Source organism: Apium graveolens, chromosome 3, assembly GCF_009905375.1.
Source record: "Apium graveolens cultivar Ventura chromosome 3, ASM990537v1, whole genome shotgun sequence".
Classification (NCBI taxonomy): domain Eukaryota; kingdom Viridiplantae; phylum Streptophyta; class Magnoliopsida; order Apiales; family Apiaceae; genus Apium; species Apium graveolens.
This window is the reverse complement of record NC_133649.1, coordinates 144,605,944-144,615,992: the sequence shown is the minus strand read 5'-3', so window position 1 is coordinate 144,615,992 and position 10,049 is coordinate 144,605,944. Positions and strand designations below refer to the sequence as shown.

Sequence of the window (10,049 nt, the reverse complement as noted above, 5' to 3'; positions counted from 1 at the left end):
TATATTGATCAACTGATTGTTCTCACATGTGGTCCCATACTTGCCATGTCAGCTAAGATGTGTGCAAGATCAAAATTATTGCCTCACATGTGTCAGCTAAGTATGAATCAGGCTCTCACATGTGTTCTTAAAAAATATTGCCTAAGATGTGTGCAAGATCAAAATTTTAAAGCACACAACTTGGGAATTATAGTCACTACTACTCCACTGTAAGGGGAATATATATTAGAAACCATCCAAGATTCTGGTATATGCCTTACAAAACTGGTTAAGTTAAATTTGTTCAGGGTGCATGTGTATGTTAGGCATATACTTAAGTTGATGCAACATCTGTGTAGTATTAGGAAGAAAAAAATGACTTCTTTTTAATCACTTCAGGAGCTGGACTTAACAGTGACTTTTTAATTTACAACAAACCAGTGAATGTTAGTAATTGTTATGTGATGATCTTATTTACTCGGTACAGTCGTACAGACTATTAAATAAGTCATTTCTGCATGTTACAGTTATCTCCTGCATGCTTCTTATGCATCAAAAAGTCATGAGCCTTGTGTTCTCCCCCTGTCTTTTCATGTTTGCGCAGATTGTGAGAGTTCTTTTTATCAAAAGAGAAAACAAAGCAAGTTAATATTATTCTGAAGGATGGGAGGCTGTTGTAATGCCTGGTTTGGTTGATGTGTAAGAAAAACTGACTTACCTGTTAGCCTTTATATGTTGATTGATTCAACTGTAATTTGCTGCCAAAAACTGATTCTTCCTGAACTCCCACAAGCAAATAGCATTTACTTTAAAGAATATCTGCTTTGCCTATATCATTTGTACTATAAGTTTGCTGCTAATTATAAGAAATAAGTTATCTTTTTTAGTTTGTGGATTAATGTTGTACTATAGTTTGCTGTTAATTATAAGAAATAAGTTATCTTTTTTAGTTTGTGCTGTTAATTACACTAGTGGTCATAAAATGTTGATTATTTAATTGTTTAGTATTAAACTTGCTAATTTCATTTTGTCAATCAATAATTTAATAGTCGTACACTTCTTTATCTAAACACGTACCATATGCATAAACATTAGCTGAAAGGTTCTGCAAAGAAAGATCTCAAAAATCAGCGCAACACATTCCGTGATATATTGGACTATCTAGAGGTTTTTTATTTACCACTTCTTTATCTCTTTATTCTTTTAAGTGAGTAAAGGCTGATTTATTGATATGTGGTTTGATTAACCAGGATGGTTATAGTCCAGAGACATCAATAAAGATTGGTGGAGAGTCCTTAAACACAACGACCTAGTCTCAACTGATACAGGTTCATCTTTTGCTTCTTGATGGAGGTTTCTTGATCTGTTAATCTCTATATTTTCTCAGACCTCATTTCTGTTTGCCTTGAGCTCAATATTCTGAAGCATTTTTTTGCAGGTGATTTTCTTGCATTTTCTTGCAGGTGATTTTGTTGGCTGTTCTGTTGAGTTATAAATGATTAAAGGTTCTTATTACAAAGTACTTTCATGGAAACAGGACAACGAAGTCTTCATGATATTTTTGGCTTCTCACCTAAAAGAAAACTCTTCTCTGCAAGGGAAAGGTCCGGATGGTGGAGTCGAGGAGAAAGTGAAGCAAATTCAAACATTAACTTCAAGTAGTACTTTTTAAAATTTATAATTTTTGGTTGTTGTTAAGTAAAGAATGTGAACTAGTTTAATGTTTGGGTTGGATGCATTTTTTGCAGTTATGAATTTGTATAATTGGGATTCTTCAGTTTACAGAATAAGCATTTCAATTTTTTTGTGCTAAAGTGTTACAATAGCCTGTTAAACTATTACCATAGTATATTTAAAACATTTCATTAGGCTAGTTATAGTGTTACAACAGCTTTTTAAAGTGTTATATTATGATCTATGGGCTCACTTGCCACGTCATCAAGACAACTCAGCACTATGGGTCCCACACTTGCCATGTCAGCTAGTGGGCCCCCCCGTGGGGCCCACTTTTTAAAAACATTTTAAAACTCTAAGGTAACATAAAAACAAGTTACAACTGATCTCTCTTTCTGTTGCATTAGCAAGATAAGGAAACATATAAACAAGTTAAAGCACAATGTTGCCTTAGGCACCAAAGATGTTACCTTAGACCCCTAAGGCAACATGGAAAAACCTATCTTTAAGAAAATGTTACCTTAGCTTAAAGTGGGGCAAGAGCAACAGATTTACCCCATAATGCAACATTTTTTTGGTGTTACAGTAGGCATTTTATGGTGTAGTGGAATAATCACCCTCCTCGGATGGAGTATCAGGAGGTGGATATACAGAATCAGCACAAAACACCGTCTAATCAACCTCAACACCCGTGGCTCGGAAAGCAGCGCCCAAAGCCTGTGTCAAGTTGGCCGCAAAACGACTGTGTATGTCATGCATCGCATCTATGCACCTAGCCAATCTCCGAAACTGCGCATCACCAAGCCCAGAATCATCCATTTCCTCCTGCTGAGCACGTGAAGAACTAGCCTCTCCTCGAGCGGCTCTCCAAGCTACACGCCTAGCCGGAGAAGAACCACCAGCATAAGTCTGATCGGCTGGCTAGCCACCGGGCAAATTAACATAACTGTAACCCAGACCCTTCTCATCCGCTTTTCCACCATACCATTCTTGCATCGCTGAGATCGTGGAGCTATCAATAGGAGCGCTCGGCATCTGCAACTGCTCCAACTCGGGCCAACGAACACCCAGCGAAATATAAAGCTTCGTCACAATCGAGGCATGAGGAATCTCCCGCGATGTCTTGGTTTTCAAAAACCGCAGCATATTCTGATATATCACATGGCCGAGATCCATATACTCCTCATTCAAGATCCCCCAAAGTAAAATAGCACAATCATTAGTAACATCATTCTGATGCGAAGAAGGCATAATATTCGCACACACAAAAGCATTCCATGCTCGAGCATACATGTTCCTGCATGTAGCCAGAAAAGTGAGCGACTCATCCGTGCTCTTCTTGCACTTACACTGTGTTCCTGGAACACACAACTCAGCCACAATATGATCAAGATCAAAATCCTCCCTTGTCTTTTGGATCCAATCCTTATGCATCGGCTTTCTCGCTGGTTGATTGATAGCCCTACGAATAGCCGTCGGTGTGTAATCTACAGTCAAAAAACATACCACAGAAAACCCATTCTTATCCGCCCTTGCATTTGCATAAAACTCCCGAACAATACTTATCGAGACTGCAACGGGTACCTCACAAAAAGTTTGCAATCCCATCTCAGTAATCATCTCCAAGAGTTTTCCATCCCTCACAGTGGGTAAGAACCCCCTCTCCTTCACAATTGATTTGGACATTAATCGATTAAACTCAGCGTGTACATCTAGAGAAGAAAATCTAGCCACCGCTCCACTACCACTCGAATCTGATGAGTGACTAGAGCTGCTACTCAAAACGACTCTCGATCTTTTGGGTGCCATGAGAATAATAGTAGAGATTTGGTGTGTAAGTAATGAATATGAGAAGTTAGGGTTTTGAGAGAATAAGAAGATGTATGATAGATATGTATGTAGGATGTATGTATATATATAGAGTAGAGATTAGTTTGGGTTAGGATTGTGTAGAAATAAGAATTAGGGTAGAAAAAAGTTAAAATTCGGGTGGGTTTGTTTTGGGGTTTTTTTCCTGATTTTTTTCCTATTTTTCAGCTTTTTTTTCTTTTTCCAAAGCCTTCGCGCGGCTGCCCAGCCTCACCGCGTGGGCGCGCGCCAGCTTTCCGGAAAACTGATTTTTTTGCCTTTTTTCTATTTTTTTCTATTTTTTTTCATTTTCTCTTGACGAATCTACCATACAACACACATGGGTTGCCTCCCACGAAGCGCTTGTTTTTCGTCTCTAGCTTGACGTGAAATCTCGGATTCACGTTATTAAAAGAACGGCACTCACCACCTCGCGGTTCGCCGTATCTCCATAGTAATGCTTTAATCTCTTCCCATTCACCTTGAATGCTTGGTCTTGATACGTATCAAAAATCTCCACAGCTCCATGTGGAAACACAGTTTTGACCGTGAATGGCCCTGACCACCTCGACTTAAGTTTTCCCGAAAAAAGTTGGAGACGAGAGTTGTACAATAGAACCTTCTGACCGGGCATAAAAGACTTGCGCACTAATCTTTTATCATGCCATCTCTTGACTTTCTCCTTGTACACTTTGTTATTCTCATAGCCTGAGGTCGAAACTCCTCGAGTTCATTTAGTTGAAGGATTCTTTTCTCTCCAGCAGCTTCCAAGTCAATATTTAGTTTCTTCAAAGCCCAATATGCTTTATGCTCCAACTCCGCAGGCAAATGACACGCCTTCCCATACACCAACTGGAAATGAGACATACCAAGAAGAGTCTAAAATGATGTTCTATATGCCCAAACAGCTTCATCTAGCTTCAAAGACCAATCTTTTCTTGATGGACTCACCACCTTCTCCAAGATACGTTTAATCTCCCGATTAGACACTTCAGCTTGCCCATTAGTTTGAGGATGGTAGGCTGTGGTAATACGATGATTCACGTGATACTTTTCCATCAATGCAGTGAAATTGTGATTGCAGAAATGTGATCCCTCATCACTGATTATAACTCGTGGAGTGCCAAAACGCGTGAATATCTGCTTCTGAAGGAAGTTAATCACCACATTCGCATCATTGGTTGGTAACACTTTCACCTCGACCCATTTGGACACATAATCCACCGCCAACAGAATATATTGATTATTGCAGGATGAGACAAATGGCCCCATGAAGTCGATTCCCCAAACATCAAAAATCTCAACTTCGAGCATCACATTAAGAGGCATCTCGTCTCTCTTGGATATATTACCAACTCATTGGCAGCGATCATATCTCGAAAGGAACTGATGAGCATCCTTAAACAAAGTAGGCCTGAAGAATCATGCTTGAAGGATACGAGGTGCTGTCTTCTCTCCACCATAATGTCCACCATACACAGTAGAATGACAGTCTCGCAAGATTCCCTCCGTCTCACTATACAGAATATATCGCCTGATAATCTGGTCAGTTCCCTGTCTAAACAAGAACGGATCATCCCATCGCTACTACTTTACCTCATGTAGAAACTTCTTCCTTTGAACATAAGAGAGATCTGGAGGAATGACATTACTCACCAAATAGTTCACAATATCTGCAAACCAGGGTTCTTCTTTTTGCACCCCAAATAATTGCTCATCGGGAAAAGATTTATTGATCAATGTCTTATCCTTCAAAATTTTACCTTTCTCTTCCAAGCATGATAAATAATCTGCTACTTGATTTTCTGTACCTTTTCGATCCTTGATTTCCAGCTTGAATTCCTGAATTAAGAGAATCCATCGAATCAAGCGAGGTTTTGAATCTTTCTTCGAGACCAGATATCTAATAACAGCGTGATCAGTGTAAACTGTCACCTTTGTCCCAAACAAATAATATCGAAATTTCTCAAAACCATAGACAATTGCAAGAAACTCCTTCTCTGTTGTAGTGTAATTCAGCTGAGCACCATTAAGGGTCTTACTAGCATAGTAAACCATATGGAAAATGTTCTGCTTCCTCTGACCAAGAACTGCTCCAACTGCATAGTCACTAGCATCACACATCATCTCAAAGGGCTCATCCCAATCAGGTACAGTAATCACAGGTGCTATAGTCAAACTCTTTTTCAAGCTCTCAAAAACAGCTAGACATTCTTCATCGAATTTAAAGGGAACATCCTTTTCCAGCAAATTGCACAAAGGCTTAGAGATTTTTGGGAAATCTTTGATGAATCGCCGATAAAAACCCGCATGACCAAGAAAACTGTGGACTCCTTTAACTGAGATTGGCGGAGGAAGATTTTCAGTGACCCCCATTTTGGCCTTATCCACCTCAAGACCCTTGCTAGATACCTTGTGCCCAAGAATGATACCTTGTTGCACCATGAAATGACATTTTTCCCAATTGAACACCAGATTGGTCTCAACACATCTTTTCAGCACCAACCCAAGATTGTACAAGCATTCGTCATAGGAAGTCCCGAACACGGAAAAGTCATCCATGAACACCTCCATATTAGTTCCAATCATGTATGAGAAAATATCCATCATGCATCTCTAAAAAGTAGCAGGTGCACCACAAAGTACGAAAGAGACTCGATGAAAAGCAAAAGTGCCAAATGGACAAGTAAACATGGTGTTCTCTTGATCTTCTAGAGCAATGCAAATCTGATTAAATCCCAAATATCCATCCAGAAGACAATAATACTAATAACCAGCCAACATGTCAAGCATCTGATCAATAAATGGAAGTGGGAAGTGATCCTTCATTGTGGCTTTATTCAACTTTCGATAATCCATACAAACTCTTCATCCTGTGACTGTCTGAGTAGGGATGAGCTCATTTTTCTCATTAGCTACAACGGTAATGCCTCATTTCTTAGGCACACACTACACCGGGCTCACCCACAAACTATCAGAGATAGGATAAATGATTCCCGCATCTAGCCATTTAAGAATTTCCTTCTTCACAACCTCCTTGATGATAAGATTTAGCCTCCTTTGTTGCTCAATAGTTGGCTTGCTTCCTTCCTCAAGCAGAATTTTATGCATATAATAAGAAGGGTTGATTTCCTAGATATCTGCTATAGTCCATCCAATTGCTGATTTAAACTTTCTCAGAATTCTCAATAGCTTATCTTCATCACTTCCTGAAAGGTCAAATGCAATTATAACAGGCAAAGTAGATGCATCACCTAAAAATGCATGCCTCAAGTGATTAGGCGGTAGTTTAAGCTCAAGTGTAGGAGCTTCTTCAATAGATGGCTTGAGACGCTTTGGAGAATTTTTCAGCTCTTCCAATCCAAGAGACTCGAACGACAAGTCCAACTTCCTCTTCCACGGGAATGCATTCAAATACTGCATTTGCTCTTCCCCCTTTTCATCATCACTATCAGATTCCCGCATTAAGGCTCTTTCTAAGGCGTTAGTCCTTAGCAAGTGATCAATCTACGAAGTCACTACGGAATCGACCGACTCCACTTTAAAGCACTCTTCTTCATCAGTAGGGAATTTCATTGCATTGAAGACATTGAACGTGATATCCTGACCTTGAACTCTCATTGTTAGCTCACCCATTTGCACATCGATAAGAGTTCAGCCCGTAGCTAAGAATGACCTTCCCTAGATAATGGGAATCTTCTTATCTTCCTCAAAGTCTAGAATGACAAAATTAGCAGGGAAGATGAGTTTATCCACCTTAACCAATAAATCCTCCACTACTCCTCGCGGATAAGTGATAGAACGATTAGCCAGTTGCAAAGACATGTTCACAGGTTTATGATCAGGTAGTCTAAGTTTCTTAAAAATGGACAAGGGAATCAGATTGATGCTAGCTTCTAAGTTACACAAACATTTATCGAACGACAGATTGCCAATGGTGCAAGGTATCATGAAGCTTCCTGGATCTTTAAGCTTAGGAGGTAGTTTCTATTACAGCACAACACTACACTCTTCTGTTAGAGCAACGGTTTCCAACTCCTCAATTTTTAGCTTTCGAGATAGAATAACCTTCATGAATTTAGCATAGCTGGCATTTGTTCTAGAGCTTCAGCAAAAGGTATGTTAATGTGCAACTTCTTGAAAACCTCCAAAAACTTAGCAAATTACTTATCAAACTTCTGCTTTTAAAGTCTTTTAGGATATGGCGGAGGTGGGTAGACCTGTTTATCCCCTGTATTACCCTCAGGATGATTGCTTTCAACACCTTTCTTCTTCAGTTCCACCTCGGCATCCTTCTGCACCACTTTTTCAGCTACAATCTCAATTTCAGGAATTGGCAAAGGTGCAGATGCATCTGCATTCTGAACAGAGTCTTCAGAATCTTCATCTTGCTGAATTTGGGGGCTCGTAACTTTCCCAGACCTCAATGTGATTTCCTTCAACTACTCCTTGACTTCCCTCTTGCCTGGATTAGCTTCGGTATCACTAGAAAGAGTTCCTGGTTGACGGTTCAAAAAGGCATTAGAAATTTGCCTTATTTGATTCTCCAGAGTCTTGATAGAAATTGCTTGGCTTTTGCACATAAGCCTCAAATCCTCCAACTCAAATTTTTCATTGGTTGCTTGACCGGCATTTCCATGCGGTTGTTGTTGAAGTTGGAGTTGTTGTCTTGGTGCATATTGTTGTTGAAAACCAGGAGGTTTGAATTGATTTGCTCCAAACTGCTGATAAGGCTGCTGTTCCGCATTCTGATTATTGCTCTAGCTGAAATTAGGATGATTGCGGTTACTAGGATGATAAGTGGCAGGAACTGGTTGTTGTGACCTCTGAAAGTTGCTCACATACTGAGTTAACTCACTAGATATAGCACATTGCTCCATCTCATATGCACCAACACAAAGCTCACACACACTAATGATCTGATTAACTCCATAATTAGCCAAAGAATCCACTTTCATCGTTAATGCCTTTAGCTGAGCAACTATAACAGTAGCTGTATCTAGGGCTATCAATGGATCGAATTTGGATCAGATCGGCCTTGATCCATATCCTGATCCATTTAATTTTATCGGATTCGGATTCGGATCGGATTTTAGTCGGATTTTTTATAGCCTGATCCATATCCGGATCCATTAGGATCACCGGATCACGGATCGGAGCTCCGATCCATTTATATTTATAAGTGTGGAATTATAAGTGGTTGAAAGCTGTAGTCTGCAGACCTAGATAGTAAAATATAATAACTGTTCTGGCTTTCCATATATACGTAGACAAGTGTATTAATGAGTTTAAACATTGTTTATAATCATTTATTTGAAATACTAAGGGCATAATGTTTCATCAGGTCTGCAGCTGGAAAAGTTAACAGATGCAAAGCCATATGTGTGGAAATTTTGGAATCAAGGATTTGAGTGCCTCAAAGGAGATACTTAATATGAACATTACAAAATATTAACAAAAAATAAAATAAATGTATCATAATTTTATATGTAATTTATTATCATATATATATAAATATATTTATAAAAATTTATATAATAAATTTGTCAGATCGGATCATTAACAGATTGGATCGGCCTAAATCCATATCCGTTACTTATGGATCAGATTATTATCAGACTGGATTTTTTCCGGATCGGATTTCTTTTTTGGTGATCCATATCCGCTCCATTAGCCTTCAGAGATCGGACCGGATCGGACCGGATTTCCGATCCATTGACAGCTCTAGCTGTATCCACCTCCAGAATTCCTGCTTCCTTGCCTTGAGGTAATCTCTGAGTTGGGTTCTGATATTCATTAGCAACCATCAATTCAATTAGCTCATAAGCTTAATCATATCTCTTAGCCCATAAGGCTCCTCCCGATGCTGCATCGAGCATGGGTCTAGACTGCGCTCCCAAACCATTGTAAAAGAAATTGATGATCATCCAATCAGGCATTTCATGATGCGGACACTTCCTAAGCATCTCCTTATAGCGCTCCCAAGCTTCACATAAAGATTCTCCCGATTGCTGCGCAAATTGAGTAAGAGCGTTCCTGATTGCAGCTATCTTCGCCATAGGGAAGAATTTAGTAAGAAACTTCTGAGCAAGTTTGTAATATCCGTGATATATCGTGTAATTATTTTTATCAATAAATAAATATTCTGTGATTATTATATGAATTTTTGGTGAATTATCTGTTAAGTGGTATATGTGTTTGGATGTGTAAATATGATAAAATTTTTGTATTTTATTTTTATATGTCCAAAATAAAGTATAGATAATTGTGGTATTTTTCTATTAATTTTTCTATTGATATATATAATTTGGTAAATGATTTATGGATTTGATAAATTATTTTTCCGAGTATTTATAAACTATTTTGTATAATCAGGAACCAAATCTCTATTGTTATTCTCATGGCACCCGGAAGTCTAGGGAAAACTTCTTCCTAACCTAATTGCAATATTCCGAGCAGTTTCCATATTTTGTCTTTTTCAATCCGGAGTACGGATTTCCCCGTGCGGGTCCCAGCGTAAAATTTGCGATACAATATTTGTTTCGGTA

At 38.8% G+C, this 10,049-nt stretch overlaps 1 non-coding gene across 1 annotated transcript; it reads left to right on the top strand.

Annotated features, from left to right (window-relative positions):
• The first annotated feature begins 9,438 nt into the window (after positions 1 to 9,438).
• Positions 9,439 to 9,545, top strand: LOC141716475 (small nucleolar RNA R71). The gene has a single exon (XR_012573184.1). It is a non-coding gene; the product is annotated as a small nucleolar RNA R71 (small nucleolar RNA).
• The last annotated feature ends 504 nt before the right edge of the window (positions 9,546 to 10,049 follow it).